This window comes from Zalophus californianus, chromosome X (genome assembly GCF_009762305.2).
Source record: "Zalophus californianus isolate mZalCal1 chromosome X, mZalCal1.pri.v2, whole genome shotgun sequence".
NCBI lineage: Eukaryota > Metazoa > Chordata > Mammalia > Carnivora > Otariidae > Zalophus > Zalophus californianus.
The window spans coordinates 31855810-31878700 of record NC_045612.1 but is presented as its reverse complement, the minus strand read 5'-3'; the positions used below and the strand labels follow the sequence as shown (position 1 = coordinate 31878700).

At 40.0% G+C, this 22891-nt stretch overlaps 1 protein-coding gene and 1 pseudogene across 2 annotated transcripts in view; one reads left to right on the top strand and one right to left on the bottom strand.

Moving 5' to 3' along the window:
- Nucleotides 1–22891, bottom strand: part of KLHL13 (kelch like family member 13) — a 200133-nt gene that overhangs the window by 159715 nt on the left and 17527 nt on the right. The window lies entirely within an intron of this gene.
- LOC113931407 lies at nucleotides 7798–8191 on the top strand (annotated as a pseudogene).

The window sequence follows — 22891 nt, the reverse complement described above, 5'->3', positions numbered from 1 at the left end:
CTTTCTTTGGGGTGGCTCAGTCTTTCTCTATTAAGGCCTTCAAATAATCGGATAAGACCCACCCACTCTATGGAGGGTAACCTGCTTTACTCAAAGTATACTGATTTAAATGTTAACCTCATCTAAAAATACGTCCAAAAAAAACATCTAGAATGTTTAGCCAAATAGCCAAATTGACATAGAAAATTCATCCTAACACTCCCTTTTTCCTACATAGTACTCCACACCCCCCCCTCCTCCCACTCCTTCTCCCCAGTGCTACTACTACAGAGGGAGCTACTCCCTTTAAAAAGGAACAGTTTTATTTAAGGGAAGCTACACAAACTCCTGCTAGGTTCTAACAAATGATAATGTTCCAGAAGCCCAAATGACTAAGGCCATGTAAAACAAACAAATTAACCAATTATGAAATGTTCAAAGGCTCTTTAAAACTCGCAGATAAACTTAAATCGTGTATAATTGATATTGCAATTGATGTTAGTTTTGTTACATTGCAGTACCTTTTAAAAAGTCACAGAGTTCATTTCAAAATAACCTGACTCCTAGAACACAACCCAACATTCTCTTCCTATGCTGCTCTTTCTCAATAAGGTCCAAGCCATCTCAACAGAAAGTGCAGTTTCAACATATCAAGGAAGAAGAAACAAAAGAGAGAAAACGTTGCAAAATAAAGGATAAGGATTAATCATCTTGGACGCTAAAACCCCCTGATGCTCAAAGAAAAACAAAGTGAGAAACTGTCTTGACTATTTTAACTAAGAATTTTCAAGATTTTATCCACAAATACCTTGTGAACAGAAGCAGAATCTAGCAGACTATTACTCTATCCACCAAATACCAAACTCTTAGCAGAGCAGACCCAGACTTCAATCAGGATTTCTCCTGATGGTAAGGATGATCACATTCAAATTTATTAATGCAACAAATATTTATCGAGTGCTTACTATACGTTAGGTACTGTGGACAATATAGAGATGTCTCCAGTGGAGAAGACTGGATAAAAGCATAACTGCAAATGAGTGCATTACATGCAACTGCTCTAACCCGCCAAAGTCACTAAGAGGCTCTAGTAACTAAATCCAAGTCACTGACCACGTTCACTCCTTCCTGACCTGGCATCGCTGGAGCGTGACACTGAAGACTACTCTCTAGATTAAACATTAAACATCTCTTCCACCACGTCCTAAATCCCTCAGTCTTGGTCTCCTGGTTTTCCTCATGGCACAATTTGAGATCTCTTCTCTGCCCAGCTCTCTCTACAATGCTGGTGGTTCACTTATTTTCTGCCCTTCTCACTTTATATGCCCACCTTGAGCAAACAATGTCATGCATCCCCTTGGCTTCAACTACTACCTGTTTGCTGATAATTTCTAAAATAAAAATTTTACATTTATGTTATTTTAAAATTATTTGTCATTGTGGTCAAAAACATGTAACGTAAAATTCTTTTATTTTAAGCCAAGACCTCTTCTGAGATCCAGAACCACAGAGCCAACTGTCTACTAGATAACACAGGGGCAACACGAGTGCCTTGATTTTAATGTGTCCCGAACTGAACTCATCATCCTGTCTACACGATTTGCTTCTTCCCCCCCCCCCACCCCCACTCCTGTTGTATTCTATGGCACTGGGAATGTCGGGTCTTCCACCAACTCAGTGCAAGCCAGAAACCTAGGGCTTCATCCTTTATTCTTTCCCACATTCTCAATCCTTCATCCATTCAAGCTGTGAAGACTTCAACTGGCTTTCAAATCCATCCTTCCTCCTCTCTCTCCTTTCTATTAGACCTTAGTTCAGACACATTATTTTAGCTTGAATTACTCTATCAGCCTTCCAACTAATCTCCTGATTAATCTTGGGACTTGCTCTCCTTCAATTCTTTCTGGGAGCGACAGCCTAATATTGCTAAAAGGCGACTCAGAAGTCACCCCTCTGCTTACAAATATTGCAGTGGCTCCTCAGGGTCATCAGCATAAAAATTCATCTCTTTGGAGTTATATGTAAACCTTTTAGTAAGGACCTGGTCACTTGCTAATTCTCATCACTCTCCACTGCCAGCACACAGAGTCCCTAGCTCTGGTCCACGTTTTATCTCCCTTATACTGTTCACTCACCCTGGAATGCCCCTCCCTCCCCCAGGACACCGAGTTCACTCCTATACATTGTCAAGACTGAAATCTGTCCTCATCACTGATGAAAAGCTCTAAGGCCACAAGAAGATGAACTACAGTGTACTGAGCTTGGGAGAGGAGCAAGGATCAGAGATACTGAAACAAGCCCCACAGATGTGAAACTTAATAAAAGGAAACCTCATTTAGAATGGAGTCAGGAGGCCAGAAGGGGGAGCTCTCATGCCCTACCACGGGTGGTCAATGGCAGACCCAAAGGAAGAGACCTTACAAGATGATATACTGCTTTAGATACGACTTCACTACTCCAAAATGAAGAAGGAAGGTTCCCTCCGTCGCCACCGCCGCAGCAGGGTCAATGAGAGATTGTCACAACTCAGTCAATGAAAAGCCACTACACCTTGAACTCACCGTTTGGCCTTTTTGTTTATAACAGCCACCCCCCCCCCCCCCAACGCTTCTCTTTCCTCTGTTAAAACAGCATTCTTCTTCTTTGTTCTCCAGACTTGCCTATGGTTTTGCTTCAGCTTGCTCGTCCCAAATTATAATTTTCCACTATCCCTGAATAAACCCATATTTGTCGGTAAAACACCTGACAGTGTTATTTCTAAGATTAACATAGGCCACAGAAACAGTGCTCCAATCCAAAGGGGGCAGACAGAAGTCCTCAAAGTATTACCTTCTGTCCTTCTGTTCGTCTGTGTGGTGCATTCCGTCGGGAACCCTCAACACATACAGTGGCCCTCTAGAAGGTAAAGGGAAGCTTAGACAGAGATAATTAAAAATGTACATGGTGGGGCAGGAGGAAAAAAAGCAAAGAAAGGGAACCAGCTACACAAACCCACAGATACCTTCTCCAACTTTTATGCTGCGAGCGCGGGGGCAGTAAAATAAAAAGTGGATTTCCTAGAGTCCAGCCTTCAAACATATATACTTAGGGGCAAAGAGCCTGTGATGTTTACAACTTGATAAATTCTTAGAAAATCACCAGTGGAAAATGTTTGCCATGGTCATAAATTCAATGACCAGCTTGAGGGACATATGGAACTTACCATAAAGGGAAGTCCATTTGCCCCCACAAGCTCCTATACCAAGCACTGGCATGATCCAAAGGAGTGGGAACACCCATGGGATACATGCTAACAGTCACATAACTGAAGAAAAAGCAGACTATTGGGGCGCCTGGGTGGCTCAGTTGGTTAAGCGACTGCCTTCGGCTCAGGTCATGATCCTGGAGTCCCGGGATCGAGTCCTGCATCGGGCTCCCTGCTCGGCAGGGAGTCTACTTCTCCCTCTGACCCTCTTCCCTCTCGTGCTCTCTCTCTCTCATTCTCTCTCTCTCTCAAATAAATAAATAAAATCTTTAAAAAAAAAAGAAAAAGAAAAAGCAGACTATTAAAAGCACTACAGCAGAACTGCTGCAGCAGGATGAAGCCAACCAACTTACTGTGCTTGGTGAAATACATAGGAACGTCTGCTGCCAGGTCAGACTCAGAAATAGGCATTTGAAGAGGTTCTGGACCCTCTGAAAACCAGTTTGTCCCCAATCCCCAAGAGTGGCTGAACTGAAAAGAGCTGACATATTTACGGGTGAGATTTTAACTTCAACAAGCAAACGCTTAGGTAGAATCCATGTTTTCGCTGAGGTCATAGTGTCCTCTGCACCAAAGAGAGTCCAAAGAAGAAATAGCTTGTAGCAGCTTGTATGGGTAGAACGGTCCAGTAATTCAGCAGGCTGCTCGGTCTGTGACTATCATGACAACTTCAAGTGGGGAAAAAGGCAGGAAATATAAGACAGGAGAATCGGAAAGGGGACTTTGTTTCTCATCTCCACTCTGCTAAAAGGTCGAACTCTGAAAAAGTTAATTCACCTATAAGGAGCTGAGCTTCCTCATCTATCGAGTGTACTGGGGGTGAGAAAAGACAGCTAGAAAAATCTTCTAAGGTCCCTCCCAGCTTTGAAACTAGATGAACTCCCTGACAAATACACGGGAGGTAGAAGAGAAACAGGCAAATATGAAAACTATCAGCAAGGAAGACAAATAGGTCCTGACAGCTGGTAGAAGTGAGTAAAAATTATATAGGGAAGCTGGATGCAAGGAGTCAACATAATATTATTAGTCAAGAAGCTTTAGCCATTGTTTTCCAAACACCCTTTCCCCTAACCTTCAGAATTACTTCCTTCATTCTTCCAAGACCTTCTATGGTTACACACCATATTGGGAGAAAACTGAATTACAAATAATGTGGTTGCTTTCCCCAACAGATAGAGCTGAACTTCCAGTCAAGCTACTGTTACTCCCACAGCCAGGTGTGTGTAGGGAGGATGTTACTGGGGGAAAAAGGAGAAGAAAAAAGCAGGAGGGACAGAGGATTCTTTCTCCTTCTGACCACATCAGGATAGAAGTTTCAATTTACAAGAAAGGCAAAAAAAATTCTAAACTTTTATGCAATTAATACATAGCTTCAAAACACATATAAAACAAAAATGGCTGAACAATACTAAGAAACTGAAAAATGCACAGATTAGAATATTTTATTTAAAGATTTTATTTATTCATTTGAGAGAGAGAGAGAGAGAGAAAGAGGCAGAGAGAGCACAAGCAGGGGGAGAGGCAGAGGGAGAAGCAGACTCCCCGCTGAGCTGGGAGCCCGACGTGGGGCTTGATCCCAGGACCTGGAAATCATGACCTGAGCCAAAGGCAGAGGCTTAACCATCTGAGCCACCCAGGTGCCCCTAGAATATTTTAAACCACCTCTCTCGGTAACTGATAGAACAAGCAGACAAAAATAATCTGGTAAGATTACACATACTTTGAATCCAATTATCCAGTTTAATCTATTGAGTATACATGGAACATTATTTCATCAAATGGAGAAAATATCTTGTTTTTACAAGCACACACAGAATATTTGCAAAAATCGACCACATACCAGGCCATAAAGTGAGTCTCAACAAATATCAAAAGGACTGAAAATCAAAGTATATTCTAGGGGCACCTGGGTGGCACAGTTGGTTAAGCATCCAACTCTCGGTTTTGGCTCAGGTCCTGATTCTCAGTGTTGTGGGATCGAGCCCCAAGACGGGCTCTGCACTCAGCAAGGTGTCTGCTTGAGGCTCTCTCTCTCTCCCTCTGCCCCCCAACTAGTGCACTCTCTCTCTCTCAAATAAATAAATCTTTTTTTAAAAAAGTATATTCTATTCTCACTATGAAATTATGCTAAAAATCAATAAGTGATAACTAAAACCATCCAAATTTGGATATCAAGAAACACTCCTAAACTACACATAGGGTCAAAAAAGAAACCACGAAAGAAATTAGAAAATGCTTAAAATGGAAGAATAACAAACACAACACAGCAAAACTTGTGAGGTGCAGCTAAAACAAAGCTTAGAGGAAAGCTTATGATACGGACGCCTGGGTGGCTCAGTCAGTGAAGTGTCTGTCTTCAGCTCAGGTCATGATCTCAGGGTCCTGGGATCGAGCCCCACGTCAGGCTCCCTGTTCAGTGGAGAGCCTGCTTCTCCCTCTTCGTTTGCCTGACGTTCCCCCTGCTTATGCTCTCTCTCTGTCAAATAAATAAATAAAATCTTAAAAAAAAAAAGAAAGCAAGCTTATGACCTTAAGTGCTTACATTAAAAAATAAAGGCCCCCCAAAAAAAAGACCAGGCATCCAATGTAATAAGCTAAAAAAAAAAAAAAAAAAAAATTTTTTTCAAAAAGTATAGAATAAAGAACACAAAGGAATAAAATAGAAAACAAAACTAATACAAATCAAGAAAATCAAGAGTTGGGGTGTTGGGGGACAGGAGCAGTTAGCCTAATAACAGTGCCAAACCTCTGGCAAAAAGAGTCAGCATGAAATATTAGGAATAAAAGTGAACATTACAAATGCTAGAGAGATTAAAAAGATAACAGAAAAAAAACTGTGGGGAAACAGATATGTGGAAGCATAAATTGATGAAATTTCTCCAGGAGGCAATGAGGCAATATATTAATCAAAATGAAAAATTACACATATCGTTTGATGTGGTAATTCTACCACTTAGAACGCTGTCTCACAAAGCTGCACGGAAATGGATGTGCAAGACAGTTTGCAAGAGATATGATTACAGCGTCTACAACTAATCCAAATGCCCTGAGAAGGAGACAATTTAAATAAACTACAGAGCATCCACATGATGGGTTACTATGAAGTTATTAAAAATAGGAAGGTAACACGCCACATAAATGTGTATACATGAATGTTCATGGCAGCATTCTTCATAAGAGCCAAAAAGTGGAAACAAGCCAAATATCCATCAATGGATGCATATACAAAAAATTTTGCAATATCTATCCAATAAAATGTTATTCAGCCATAGAAAGAATTAACTACTGATACATGTTAGAGAACATAAAGGAACCTTGAAATCATTGTCCCAAGTGAAAGAAGCTAGACAAAATACACCATATATTGTATGATTCTATTTATACGGAATGTTCAGAATAGGCAAATCCACAGAGACAGCAGGGTGATTGCCAAGGACCGGGTGTGTGTGTGTGTGTGTGTGTGTGTGTGTGCGCGCGCGCGCGCGTGTGTATGTGTGTGTGTGTGTGTGTGAAGTGTCTGCTAATGGATACAGGGTTTCTTTTGATGAAAATGTTCTGTAATTAGTGGTAACGGTTGCACAATTTTGTGAACAAATTTTTTAAAAAAGACTAACTTGTGGACTTGAAAAGGGTGAATTTCACGGTATGTGAATTACATCTCAATTGTTAAAAATTATATAAAGTAGGTATTTATGTCCTGACATGGGAAGATCTATAACATATATTAAATCATTTTTTAAAAAGCAAAGAGCAGTTTCTCTATCATTTGTTCTCATTTGTATTTAAAAAAGGATATATGTATTTACTTTTATTTGCATAGAAAACATCTGTAAGCATAAAGACAAAAATAAAAAACTAACAATGTCTGCCACTAGAGACAGAAGACTTATTTTTCATGGATACTTTTTGTGTTTTTTTAAAGCGTTCTGCTATGTGTATGAGTTAGGCTAGAAAGCACCTGAAATATCCGTACTGAGAAGGAACATTGGACATTACTGTATGGACCACTACTAGAAATTAAAAACACATTCACATCTTGTTATAGTGGGAAATCTCCAACACACAGGCTAAATCTGGTGTTCTGCTTCAATTCTTCTACCCATGAGGAATCCATGGACTAAAATGTTAGTCCTATAGACACCTCTGGTGAAATACAGTGATGCCTAACGTAAGATATAATCCCAATAATGAGAATGTTACTCCACAATGATAGATTTTTTAATGTTAGATATGATACTTTAGTTCTCTAAAAATCAAATACAGGATTTCTGTGTCAATTGAGGAAAATATTTAAACTATGCTGTGTCTCTAAAGCTTAGGCAGCAATTGAAATAATTTAAATAATAAAATCTTAGAGTCCAAAGGGAACTTAATAGATCATCTAGATCCCACCACCTACACAATGCTTAATTCTCCTATAAACTATCATTCCTGTCAAGAGGTCAGTGAGCCTTTCCTAATTCACTTCCAGTGACAGAATTCCCTGTACCCTGAGATGACTCATTCCATCATTCAAGGGCTTTATTAGAAAATCTCCCTTCTTTCTGCTGTAGGCTTGAGTGGCTGGTGTCGAGATGGGCAAGTTCATGAAACCCGGGAAGGTGGTGCTGGTCCTGGCTGGACGCTATTCCCAATGCAAAGCGGTCATCCTGAAGAACATTAATGATGGCATCTCAGACTGTCCCTACATGCTCTGGTGGCTGGAATGGACCACTACCCCAAAGTGACAGCTGCCATGGGCAAGAAGAAATTGCCAAGAGGTCAAAGATCAAGTCTTTTGTGAAGGCTTATAACTACAGTCATCTCATGCTTACAAGGTACTCTGCCGATATCCCCTTGGACAAAACTGTCATCAACAAGGATGTCTTCAGAGAACCTGCTCTTCAATGCAAGGCCACACGAGAGGCCAAGGTCAAGTTCAAGGAGAGGTACAAGAATAAATGGTTCTTCCAGAAGCTGCAATTTTAGATGGGTTTTGTTGCAGTCATTAAAAATACCCCCCAAACTAACAAATAAACACCACACACCAAAAAGAAAATCTCCCTTACATTGAGATGTCTAGCTCTTTTATGTGCTGTCATCATTTCTTGTCATTTCTTGTAGAGAGCACAGGCAGAGTAGACGTAGCACAATTCTTAAGGGCCTGGGATTTCTGGAATGGTCCATGAGCATCAGCTTCAACTTAAAGTCACGGGCTATAGTTGCCTCTAATAATCAGAGCACTGGCCCATCCTTTGCAGCTTTGAAGCCAGGCACGGACTTCTCCTCTCTAGCTATGAAAGTCCTAGATGGCATCTTCTTTCAGTACAAGGCTGTTTCATCTACACTGAGATTCTGTTGTTCAGTGCAGCCTCTTCGTTACTGATCTTAGCTAGACCTTCTGGATGACTTGCGGCAGCTTCTCCATCGGCACTGGCTGCTTCCCCTTGCACTTTCATGCGCTACAGATGACTCTTCCCTTAAACCTCATGAACCACCCTCTGCTGGCTTCACACTTTTCTTCCACAGCTTCCTCGCCTCTCTCAGCCTTCATAGGATCGAAGACAGTTAAGGCCTTGCTCCGGATTAGGCTTGGGCTTACGGGACTGTCGTGGCTGGTTGGATCTTCCGTCCAGACCACTCAAACTTTCTCCATAACTGCAGTAGGCTGTTTTGCTTTCGTACAATTCATGTGTTCACTGGAGTAGCACTTTTAATTTCCTTCGAGAACTCTTTTTTTGCATTCACAAGGAGGCTGTTTGGTGCAAGACGCCTAGCCCAGCTTTCTTTCAGCCTGTCTCGGCTTAAGACGTGCCTTCGTCACTAAGCTTCAACATTTCTACCTTGTGATTTAAAGTGAGAGACATGTGACTTTTCCTTTCATTTGAACACTTACCAGCCATTGTAGGGTTATTAATTGGTCTAATTTCAATAGTGTTGTGTTTCAGGAAATAGGGAGGCCCAAGAAGAGGGAGACTGGGGAACATGTGGTCGGTGGAGCAGTCAGAACACACACAACATTTACCAACTAAGTTCAGCATTTATATGGACGTGGTTCATGACGTTCCAAAATAATCAGAATACTAACATCAAAGACCACTGACCACAGATCACCATAATAAATATAAATCATGAAAAAATTTGAAATATTGCAAGAATTATCAAAACGTGATACAGAGACATGCAGTGAGCAAATGCTATTGGAAAAATGGTGCCGACAGACTTGCTCCATGCAGGGTTGCCCCAAACCTTCAATTTATAAAACACAGTATCTGTGAAGTGCAATAAAAGCAAAGTACAATAAAATGAGGTGTGCCTGTATATAAACACTTCACGTCGGGTTAAATAAATTATGAAAAATTCTAAACCAAGCACCACCGTCTACATTTTTATCCTATGAGCATAACTTTTCAAAATAAAAACCAGTAAGTTCAGGGATCTTTTTCTCTAGAAGAGCTTGGAAGTAAGGTTTCTGACTTCTTTCCTTTTCCTTATGTATTCATAGGACAGAACTGAAGTAGATTTTTTTGAATTGACGTATATTTTTAAATGATTAAAGAATTACATTTCACAGAACTTTATCTGACCATCCTTTATGAGCACAGTAGCTTTCTACCACATTCTGTAGTTTCTTTTGTCCTTGCCATCTCCCCGACTAGAATTTTGGAGGGCAGGCTCTGGGTCTCAGTCTCCCCTCGCTGTACCAGCTAGTGGAAAACACAATGGCCCCAGGATCAGGGCATCTGAATTTGAGCACCATTTTTTTTTCCAAGTAGTTGTTACCTCTCCCAGGTCTGACAACATCTCTGGGCTTCAAGTTCTTTGTCTCTAAACTGAGAGGATATATATGTTCACATTCGGCTCTGAATATTTCATTATATTAAGTTAAATTTTAGCTCTGGGGCCATCAATGGCCCCTTCTAGCCCTATCAGCAGTATACATCAACTCCAAGGGCAAAGGAAGGCTTTGCCACTGCTATTATTTTTGGAGCCATGTTCTCTAACTTCCTTAAGAGGGAAACAACAGAAAAGACAAAGTAAAATCACAGTGAGATACTGAAGTACAGAGGAAATTCACTGCTAAAGCAGAAAGTTTTTCAATCAGTCCAATCTATATTTATTGTTTCAGGACATGTAAAACAATAATGTATGTCAATACAATATGTCTCTAAAGGATTTTAAGGAGAGTTATGTGTTTGGCAGTTAACTAATGCTGCAGTAACATGCAAGTTTAATCATTACTTAAGCATTATAATTACATTACTAAATTCAGTATGACACTAGGTCCCACACTCTCACTCTAGGATTTTATTCTCTGTGAAATCTGCCATCTATACATCCGTCCTCTTTTATTGCCTTTACCTCAAGACAGATTTAATATATGTAAATTCTTAAAGGTATAACAGACTCTTGAATGTGAGGTACATGGTTCTTAGAATTAGCACTTTGCCTTAGAAACTAAAGAAATGTTGCCTATATAAAGATACCTTTAAATAATATTACTGCCAAAGTAGCAAGATGGCATAGCTACTCCAAAAAGTCTCCGGTTGCAAGTTCTGAGATGGAATTAAACCTTAATAATTCAAAATAATTCAAAATAATTCAAAAATACCAAAAAATAAGTCAAACTTTTGCTTTGGAAAAGATGAAGTAGATGTGTGTTTCCCTATTCCTCCTACAAAGTACCACTAAAAACCATGGACATTATATATAAAACAAATACAAGAAAGCTCTTAAAGGTGGAGAGAAGAGGCAGACTGGCCAGGGAACTCAGGACCCAAGGAACAACACGGTGGTGAGTTCCGTGAGCTTTCTACTAAGCCCATATATTCCACCTGTGAAGCCGAAGAAGCTGAAAACCGAGAAATGACAATGAGCACAGAGGAAAAAAGAAGCCCTAAGAAAAGCCTGTTCACCTAGCCAAAGGATCAGGAAAGGGGCAGCTTAGCAGGACAGAACACTTTTAGATAAGAACTGTTGTATTCCAACACGGAAAAAAATGTAACTATACCCACATCAACAAAGACTTAGTAGGGAGCCTAAATTTCCATCCTCACAAGCCTGTAGGGAGGCACACTTACCCTAGCTGGGGTGGTGTCAGAGAAGCCTAACTAGAACATCAGAACTTGCACCACTGCCCTGTGGTAATGTGGTCATCCCCCACCAGGGTGTCCATGGAGGCCATGTGCAGAGTGGTAACAATGCACTCTTACCCTTCTCAGTCAGGGAGGTATCACTGGAGGCCTAATGGGGAACCAGTACTCCCACCCTCACCCATCGGTAATGAGGAGCTGACCCCTCAAGTGTCAACAGAGGTCAACTGGGCATCTGGACACCAAGACCCACTTGGCAGTAATGGGGACTATTGTCCCCACCCCTGACAGAGTGATGCCAGAAGAAGCTGGCTAAAACAGAAAGTGTCAATAAAACTCCAAATCTCATGACGTGCTTAAAATGTCCAAGTCTACATCCAAAAAACTCACTCATCATACCAACAATCAAAAGGATCTCAAGCTGAATGACAAAATAAATAAATGTCAACATCAAGATGACAGAGATGTTAACATTATGTGACAAAGATTTTAAAGCAGCCATCGTAAGAATGCTTTAACAAGCAATTATGAACATGCTCGAAACAAATGAAAAAATAGTCTCAGCAAAGAAATAGGAAGTCACAGTAAAGGAATAGAAGAGATAAAGAAGCACCAAATGGAACTCTTAAAACTGGAAAAATTCAATAACTGAAAATAAAATACTCAGCAGATAGGCTCAGCAGCACAATGAAAGGGGCAGAACAAATTAATCAGCAAACTCGAAGGCAGAATAATCCTAATTACCCAACCTAAACAAAAGGGAGAGAAAAAATAGACAGAACATCAGGACTTGGGGGACTACAACATAAGATCTAACATTCATGTCATCAGAGTCCGACGAAAGAAAAATAGGGTGCAGCTGAAAAAGTACTCAAAGGAGTAATGGTTGGAAATGTCTCAAATTTCAAAAGAAAGAAGCTTACAGATTCAAGAGGCTGTGCGAACCCCAAACTGGGTAAATCTGAAAAAATCTAATCTAATATACATCATAGTCATACTTTTGACAAATAAAAATATCCTGAAATCAGAGGGAGACAGAGAAGTGCCACCTTGCCTACAAGGGGAAACAATTCACATGACAGATTTTTCATCAGTAAACCATGGAGGCCATAAGGAAGGGCACACAAGGTTTTTCGAATGTGGGAAGAAAGGAACTGTCAACCCAGAATCCAATATCCAGCAAAAATTTCCTTCAGGAATGAAGGAGAAACCAGTCTATTCTCAGATGAAAAAAAACTAAGCATTTGTTGCCAGGACACCTACTTTAAAAGAAAAGCTAAAGGAAGATGTCTAAACTGAAAGGAAATGATAAAATAAGGAATCTTATAATATCAGGAAGAAAGGAAGAACATGGTAAGAAAAATACAATAGATTTTCTTTCCTTCCTTATTCTCTTGAATTGTCTAAATTGTGTTTATGGAGATGGAATAGTTCTATCTCTTGATCTGGAGGTGGTTACATGCATATATAACGTGATAAAATGGTACAAAATTATAAACACATTGTACCAATGTCAATGTTTTAGGCTCCGATAAAACACTACAGTCACATTGGGGAAAACAAGGTGCAGGGCACAGGCTTTCTTTCGTACTATCTTCACTAGTGCCTGAAAATCAGTAATTATTTCAAAATAAAGTTTTTTTTAAAAGTCTAATTAATATCAGGTTATTTCCTAAATAATAGTGAAGCAATTTAAAACAAATCTTATCAGTAAGAGTTAAGGCAAAGTCATTCAAAGCCTGGTTAATTTTTGTCATTTTCTTCAGTTATTTGTCCAAATAATTGACAACAAGTAATTTACCTGACAAAAATGTCCCCTATTCTTTGATAACTATTAAGTTGCTGATGTTGTCACTTAGTTCATTCTTTTGATATTTTCTCTTCTATAGATGTTTGCTTTAAATAAAATAGCTGGAAAAAATTTAAACTAACAGCCCAAATTCTTTGGAAAATCATATTATACTATTTATATAAAATAATAATAGCTAGCATTCACTGAATCTTACAATATTGTAACTAAGTACTGTGCCAAACACTCACATGCATTATTTTATTTAATTCCTTTTTTTAAAAGATTTATTTACTTATTTTAGAGAGAGAGAGTAAGAGAGCGGGGAGAGGGGGAGAGGGAGAGAGAGAGGATCTCCAGCAGACTCCCCACTAAATGCAGAGCGTGACACATGGGGCTCACCTCATGACCCCAAGATTACGATCAGAGCTGAAATCAAGAGTCACACGTGTAACCCACTGAGCCACCCAGACACCCCTATTTGATTCTTATAAAATTCCTTGTTTTCTCCATTAAGTAACTTGCTTATTAACATACAAGTAGGAAGTGGCAGTCTAATTTTAAGTCAGGCTTAGAGCTGATACTCCTAACCACTACTACAATTCTTAAGTCCACAGTGATTAAGTACTGTTTTATGTAATAGACAGCATGTGTGCTGATGTCTATTGAATGATTCCTATTAAATAATACACTGCAAATTATTTTAAGTATTCCACTTAGGATTTCAATCACACTGGAAACTAGAATAAATGTTTTTCTATATTATAGCTAAGAGATCATGAGAACTGGTTTTAGGTCTTAAAGACACATTCAATACCGTGACTTCCCTACAATAATAAGAAGCCTTATAACAGCGTATGATGCTAAAACTGGTTGTTACAGATTTTCATGTTTTAATCAAGGCATAAAAAGTTTATTATGGGCTAAAGGCTACCAAATTTGGGGCGCCTGGGTGACTCAGTCAGTTAAGCGTCTGCCTTTGGCTCAGGTCATGATCTCAGGGTACTGGGATCGAGTTCCGTATCAGGCTCCCTGCTTGGTAGGGAGTCTGCTTCTCCCTCTCCCTCTGCCCCTCTCCTCCCTGCCGCCCGCTTGTGCTCTCTGCTCTCTCTCATTGTCTCTCTCTCAAATAAAAAAAATCTTTTTAAAAAAATCAAGTTTACCAAAGTAGCTAACAGAGTGGGGGGGGTGGGGTCAGAGAAAAAATACACTCTTTTAGTTGCTAAAATGCTTTTAATTTTCAAAAGCCAACATACAGTTAACTTTAAATCATGGTGAAATACAAAAATACTATAGACTAGGTATTGATACCTTTAATTGTACAATATCTGAAACAAATACTTTTGGGTAAGCTTCCTAAAAATGTTTCACAAATATGCTAGGCTCAAATAAACATAACTTAAATGAACCTTTATTTAACTGAGATTTTTCCCTGTAATTCTTAGGAGAAAGATAAATAATACAAACTGTTCTAATACAGGACCTCAAAAAATGATTAGGTATTCAAGATATGTTTCTGAAGCTATACACTTAGACACTTTCAAAAGTCTATGTGAAGCCCATCCATGGGTCCCTTCACATCCACACATTTATCGCCCTTAAAGAAATACACTCATTCTGGACTATAAAAAATGCTTTTCATTTTTGGATAAAGTTTAAGTCAGTGTATATCTCTGACTAGTGTTCCCTCTGCTTCTGTTTTGTACCAAAATACAATATTGCATTTTAGTTTTCTAAAGAAAACATTTTTAAACAAAATGGTTTCCAAATGCTTTGGGAGGGTTCATGCCGCTTCATGTTAATCGGCTGGACTGACAAAACAGCAAGGCCTGGTGTTGCAGCTGCTACCACATTCTCAGTTACTTCCGGAATTTGTATGGTTTATTGGCGTAATGTGAGAGTTTATACAATTATCTACAGTATGTCATGTCATGACTAATACATGCACATTAAATAGCACAAGCTTGCAGCTTGGGCTTACTGTTTCCATTAAGAAGAAAGCCGACATATTATCATGAGAACTCGTGGTGTTTCATGTTTTCACCAGAGTGAAAACTTTAGAATCCATTAAGTTCTTATTTTTTTTTTAAGATTCTTATTTATTTGACAGAGAGAGACACAGCGAGAGAAGGAACACAAGCAGGGGGAGTAGGAGAGGGAGAAGCAGACTCCCCTCTGAGCAGGGAGTCAGATGCAGGGCTCAATCCCAGGACCCCGGGATCATGACCTGAGCCGAAGGCAGACGCCTAACGATTGAGCCACCAAGGCACCCCAAGTTCATATTTTTTAATCGGCATATTAGACCATGTGCCAGTTTCATGAGCCATTTAGCCTTCAACACAGTCCACCTACCAAATAAAACATGCAAAAATCGTTTTCATTATATTAGTCACTTAACTCAAAAAGTGCCAGTGGCCTCCCTCCGCAGCATGATATTCAAGTCCCTCCATTTTCTGACTCTATTTTCCTCCTTTTTCTCTTATTACTAAATACCATTTAACGGAACAGATCCCAACAGTCACCTGTACATCCCTATATGTGCACTTTTTTTTACGTGTGGGGGGGGGGAGAGGGAGAGAATCTTAAGCAGGCTCCACACCCAGCACGGAGCCCTACACAGGACTCGATCTCATGACCTTGAGATCATGACCTGAGCCAAAAATCAAGAGTCAGAGGCTTAACCAACTGAGCCACCCAAGCTCCCCTTACATGTGCACTTTTATTCACACATTCCCTACACCTGGAATATCCTCTCATATCAAAATCCTTTGCAGCCATCAAGACTCACCTCAAAAACTAAGTCTGCGGTTGAACCTACCTTGACTAGTCCAGGCTTCTCTGCTCCTTGGGCACTTTTTTCTCAGTCACCTTTTTCATGTCTGTACATATCATCTATCCAATGACATTGCAAGCTCCTTGAACACAGAGGCCCTTGAGCAAGTGATTTAACTTCTTCCTCTCCATTATATTATATACCTTTTTAAAATCAGTAGAGTTGAATGAAATGATACCTAGGGCTCCTCCTTGCTCTAAAATTTTACACATCTGTTTCTCGTATCCCCTATAATGTGCATATTTTAGTCATCTGATAAATATTTCAAACTATTTGAGTTTACCAATACCTCTTATAAACTTACCCAGTGCTGGCTACTGGAGAATATTCTAAGTATGGCAATTTCCAAATGGCGAAAGAGCTGCCAGCTTAATCAAACAGCCATAATTAGTAAGCTAAATGTTCGTTCATTCGTTTTCTCACTCAACAAACATTAGTTAAACATCAGGGCCAGGGGGCGCCTGGGTGGCTCAGTGGGTTAAGTGTCTGCCTTCAGCTCAGGTCATGATCCCAGGGTCCTGGGATCGAGTCCCACATTGGGCTCCCTGCTCAGTGGGGAGCCTGCTTCTCCCTCTCCCACTCCCCCTGCTTGTGTGCTCACTCATGCTCTGTCTCTGACAAAAAAATACAATCTTTACAAAACAAAAAAAAACCACATCGGGGTCAGGTGTCATAGCAGACAACAAAGAGGTGACTGACTTGGCCCTTGCCCTCAAGGGACTCACAATCCAGTGGGAGACAAAGAGAAGTAAAAGCACTCATTACAATAAAGATTGCTAAAGAAAGGCACAAATGATACTATACAAATATATGAAAGAAACAACTGGCAACAGCTGTGAAGTAGAGGAGGCTCAAGGAAATGTTCCCAAGACGGGTGACAACTAAACCCCTGAAGGACAAAAAGTAGTCATCATTTCAGGAAAAGCAGCAACTACAAAAGTGTGAGGGTAAGAAAACACGGAAAGTTTGCAGAAGTGCAGTTTAGAACGCGACGTTAGGAGGGGTGAGAGAGGAGCTAGAGGGACAAGCAGGAGCCAAAATCTGTCATGCAGATGACTTTGGATTCTAATCCTGAAGCAAATGAGTACCCAATATTATGAAGATAATATCTCCAGATAATTCATAAAATTGTACATCAGAAACCGTGTATGGTAGAGACTTTGAGTTGCCCCCCAGTATCTTTTCTTCCTTTCTAAGAAAGTAATCATCATTTTAACTGGACACATGGCTACGTAGTTAAGGACCACATTTTCCAGCCTCCCTTATAGCTAGGTGTCACCATATGACTAAGGTCTGGCCAGTGGGATATGTGAGCAACCGATGTACACGTCTGTTAAGTTAATCCTTAAGTGGAAGGAGTGTCTTATCTCCTGACCCTTCTGCCATCCCTTTGGTTAGAATAAGAATGTGATAGTGAGGGGCACCTGGGCGGCTCAGTCGTTGAGCGTCTGCCTTCGGCTCAGGTCATGATGCCAGGGTCCTGGGATGAAGCCCCGCGTCAGGCTCCCTGCTTGGCAGGAAGCCTGCTTCTCCCTCTCCCTCTGCCATTTCCCCCACTTGTGCGCTCTCTCTCAAGTAAATAAATAAAATCTTTAAAAAAGAAAAAAAGAATGTGATAGTGAGTTAGAGCAGCCAGCTCAAATCACAACATGGAGGATGCTTTTTGAGGACAGTAGAACGAGAAGAACGAGCCTGCGTACCTAATAATTGAGGAGCTGCCATCCAACCCTGATGTGGGAAAGAGCAAGCTTGTTTAAGGCACTCTATTTGGGGGCCTCTGTTACAGCAGATAATGTCTATCTACATGAATATACAGTGGAATTTAAAACTAGATCTGAAGGATTCAAGAACTGCTCATACTTACAATAACACCAGACAACAGAAAAGGAGTTCTAAAAATAAATACATAATAGAGAGAGAAGGAGTCCTAGAATTCACATCTTTCAAGTTTAGTGAGCATGTATAGGTTATCAGAATGTCATTATGTTTCTTAAATTCCACATACGAGTGAGAGCATATGACGATTGTCTTTCTCTGACTTATTTCACTTGGCATAATACCCTCTTTCGTTTAGGATAATACCTTCAAAACAGAGGATCATAGGGAAAGAGAGGAAAAAATAAAACAGGATGAAATCAGAGAGCGAGACAAGCCATAGGGACTCTTAATCATAGGAAACAAACTGAGGGTTGCTGGAGGGGAGGGGGAGAGGGGGATGGCGTAACTGGGTGATGGGCATTAAGGAAGTCCCGTGATATAATGAGCACTGGGTATTATATAAGCCTGATGAGTCACTGACCTCAACCTCTGAAACCAATAATATATTATATGTTAATTAATTGAATTTAAAATAAAAAAAGAATGTCATTATGTTAAAACAATGCTAAGTAGTAAACACGAATAGAAGACAAAAATGGGTTGTCAACACGAATTACTTGCATAATATGGTTAGGACAGTACAGCAATAGGCTCATGTTAATTCATGGTCCTAAAATTATTATTCCAGTATTCAAAATCAGTTTTCGAAACTGACAGAAAAGTTTCCATTAACAAAGATAACACAGGAAAGGAAGTAAGAGATCTACACCTAAATTTACCAGTACCCATGCCCCTCAAACTAAGGAAATTGATATTTAAGGTTCTCAAACTAGTTAAGTAAAAGTGAGTAAGTATAATAAGTCTTCAGGAATCTCAGGTTGCCCTCTGCTACCATTCTTAACACAACAACCTACACACAGGAGCCCAAGAAGCCCTTTGGAGATACCCTGCTACGGCCAAGCCTGGACTGCCAGCATCCCATGCTGCCTTCTATGGTTGATATCCACCCCTCTCCAACCCCACCATATTGAAAATTACTGTCATGGTCAGGTTCTTAGTACCTTTCAATAATTACATACCAAGTAAACTATTCCATGTTAATGAATAAAGTTTAGAGAAGACAGCACCAGGGCTTTCTGTAAACCTATTTTGATCTGCTACAGCAAAAGTACCTAACCTTCATTTGGTTGGACTATTTTTTAAAAAGTAGTTCTGTCGGGGAATGCCTGGGTGGCTCAGTCGGTTAAGCGTCTGCCTTCAGCTCGGGTCATGATCCCGGGGTCCGGGACTGAGCTCTGTGTCCAGCTCCCTGCTCAGCGGGGAGTGTGCTTTTCCTTCTCCCTCTGCCCCTCCCCACTCTCATTCTCGTTCTCTCTCTAATAAATCAATAAAAAAAAAAAACCTTTAAAAAGAAAAAAGTGGTTCTGGTGGGGCACCTGGGTGGCTAAGTCGGTTACATCTGACTCCTGATTTCGGCTCAGGTCATGATCTCAGGGTTGTGAGATCGAGCCCCGCATCAGGCTCCACGCTGACTTTTTTTCCTTTTTAGAGGGAGTGCAGAGGGGCAGAGGGAGAGGGAGAGAGAGCCAACTGAGCCACCCAGGCATTCCCCAACAGAACTGCTTTTTAAAAAATAGTCCAACCAAATGAAGGTTAGGTACTTTTGCTGTAGCAGATCAAAATAGGTTTACAGAAAGCCCTGGTGCTGTCTTCTCTAAACTTTATTCATTAACATGGAATAGTTTACTTGATATGTAATTATTGAAAGATACTAAGAACCTGACCATGACAGTAATATATGAAAAACAGTGGTTCTGTTAACTAAAACTCAAAACCCAAACTAACAAAAATCTTCAGAAGCCACAGGTGTAACCAACTAGTGGAAATGTCCAACAAGTTGTTAAGACTTCAGTACGTATGGAAGTAACATTTTTCACACAGGCCGGACCGCTAGGTGCCTGTCATGTCATCCTATGGCATGGAAATTACCTATTCCTATACAAGTCCCTTGGCAGCCTATATTTCCACTAACTGTGTTTCTCCAGTTGAAAATTAAACAATGATGGTCACAACTGTGAGCTTATAATCTCCATTAAGTTACTAGAAAGGGATACAGGGAACAACCAAGAAAGTACTTTGGACTCATAAGAATTAAACAAGGGTTAATAACTAAGGGCAGCACTTCGGCTTGATGGAGCCAGAGACCAACTGTCCTTTTCCTCCTTCCAGTTATGACTCCAAACACAGAATGCCAATGGAGACTCACTAGGCCTTCCAAGGTCTTTCTGCAGCATTTTAGAAGAACAAAGAAAATGAACAGGATACTGCAACTGCCTCTGGGCAGAAAAGTAGAATTTTGCCTTGTGTTCCCCGCTGCATCCCCAGGACATGGGTGAGAAGGTGCTCACTAATTTTTCTTGAATGAATGTACATGAAATAACTCATTTCCTCTCATCAAAGAGCGTTGCCCTATACAGGAGGGCTAATTAAAGCCAGTGAGTCTCCTTTATATGCAGAAAAAGCAGATTCATCTTTAAAACAGGTAGATGGACCTAACCCACATGCAGTCACTCAGAGATATTCTAAACGATTAAGGAGTCTACACCATTTCTGGCACTAAATTAAGCAGAAAAATCAAAGTACTGTGAAGTTTCTGAGTATACTGTAATGGTTTCATTTTTTAATATCAGTGAATGATATCTCAAGTCATAGGAAACTGATTACTCACATCACTCTAAATTCTCTTTTCTAAATGGGTGATACTTTCTCGTTGTCACAATGGCCCTCTTAAACCAGACCAGCTTGGCTTGTCTTAAATCAGCAGATTCCTGACCCCTTTCCATATCAAAATGGCTTAATAAACAAAATTAGCAATGATAAAAGCAGCATCAATATACAGACACCAAAACTCCTAAATCAAGCTTTTTTTTTTTTTTTTTTTTTTTTTTTACTCCACAGCATCTCATATCCTAACTCCAGGTGATGTGAACTATTAATCTCTATGACAAAGGTGTGCTTCCACCTAATTAACATAAAGGTATACTTAGTTTTCTTCCTCCAGGGACAGCAGTGCCACCTTGTCGACTTCCAACCTACCCACTAGCTGCGAGATCGTGACACCATCACCACGCATGATGAACAGAGAATCCATTTAAGCAAATAAAATACATACTCAGGGAAGACAGCAGAACAGGAGGGTGTTGGGCTCACCTCCCTCCCACAGACACACTGAGGCTGGAACTACATCAAATGCAACATGCTCTGAAAATGACCTGAAGACTACCAGAACAGCTCCTCCCCAGCTAGGAATATAAAGAAAAAGATCATTGAAAAGAGTAGGAAGGAGGGGGTGGGGGCACCTGGGTGGCTCAGTCGGTTAACCGTCTGCCTTTGGCTCAGGTCATGATCCCAGGGTCCTGGGACCGAGCCCCGCCGTCGGGCTCCCCGCTCCGCGGGAAGCCTGCTTCTCCCTCTGACTCTGCCTGCCACTCTGCCTACTCATGCTCTCTCTCTCCATCTCTCTGTCAAATAAATAAATAAAATCTTTCAAAAAATTAAAATAATTTTTTGAAAGATTTTATTTATAAGTAATCTAAGCAATCTCTACACCCAACCTGGGGCTTGAACTTACAACCCTGAGATGAAGATTCGCACACTACACCAATTGAGCCAACCAGGGGCCCCCAATAATTACTTTAAATGTAAATGGAATAAATGCATTTATAATCAAAAGACAAAGGATGACTGACGGATAAAAGAAACAATACCCATCTATATACTGCCTGGAAGAGACAAAATTCAGACATAAAAACACATACAGACTCAAAGTGAAGAGGATGAAGAAAAATATTCCATGCAAATGGAACAAAAAACAAGCTGAGGTAGCAATACTTAGATTAGACAAAATACACTTTAAAACAAAGTCTGCAACAAGAGACAAAGGAGGGAATTACATAATGATAAAAGGACCAATCCAACAAGGAGATAGAAGAGTTGTAAATATATATGCACCCAACATAAGAGCATTGAAATATGTAAAGCACATATTAACAGACATAAGAGGTGAAATTTACAGTAATACTATAATAGTGAGGGACTTAACACTCCACTTACCTCAATGGATGATAATCCAGACAGAAAATCACTAAGGGAACAGTGGCAGTGAGCGACACATTAGACCAGATGGACTAAACAGATATATACAGAACATTCCATCCAAAAATGGCAAAATACACAATCTTTTCAAATGGACATGGAACATTCTCCAAGATAGATGACATGTTAGCCAACAAAACAAGTCTTAATAAATTTTAAAAGATTAAAATCATATCCAGCATTTTTTCTGACAACAATGGTATGAAAGTAGATGTAAATTACAAGAAAAAAACCTGGAAAAAAACACAGAGATGTGGAGGCTAAACAACATGCTACTAAAACAACCAATGGTCAACCAAAAAAATCAAAGAGGAAAACAGAAAATACCTGGAGACAAATGAAAATGGAAATACAATGGTTCAAACTCTTTGAGACACAGCAAAAAACTTTCTAAGAAGGAAGTTAATAATGATACAGGCCTATATCTCAAGAAACAAGAAAAATCTCAGATAAACTATATAACCTTATACCTATAGGAACGAGAAAATGGAGAAGAAACAAGGCCCAAAGTGAAGGGAAGGAAGTAAATAACGAAGACCAGAACAGAAATAAATGTAATACAGACTAAAAGCACAAGTGAAAAGATCAGTAAAACTAAGAGCTTAGACCTTGAAAAGATAAGCAAAATTGATAAATCCATAGCCAGACTCATCAAGAAAGAAAAGGGGACTACTCAAAGTAAGTAAAATCAGAAATGAAAGTGGGGCACCTAGATGGCTCAGTCAGTTAAGCATCTGCCTTCGGCTCAGTCATGATCCCAGGGTCCTGGGATCGAGACCCACATTGGGCGAGCAGGGAGCCTGCTTCTCCCTCTCCCTCTGCCACGCCCCCTGCTTGTGCTCTCTCTTCCTCACTCTCTCTCTCTCAAATAAATAAATAAAATCTTTAAAAAAAATCAGAAATGAAAGAGAAGTTACAACTGATACCACAAAAACACAAAGGATTATGAGACTACTACAAAAAATTATACACCAACAAATTGGAGAAACTAGAAGAAATGG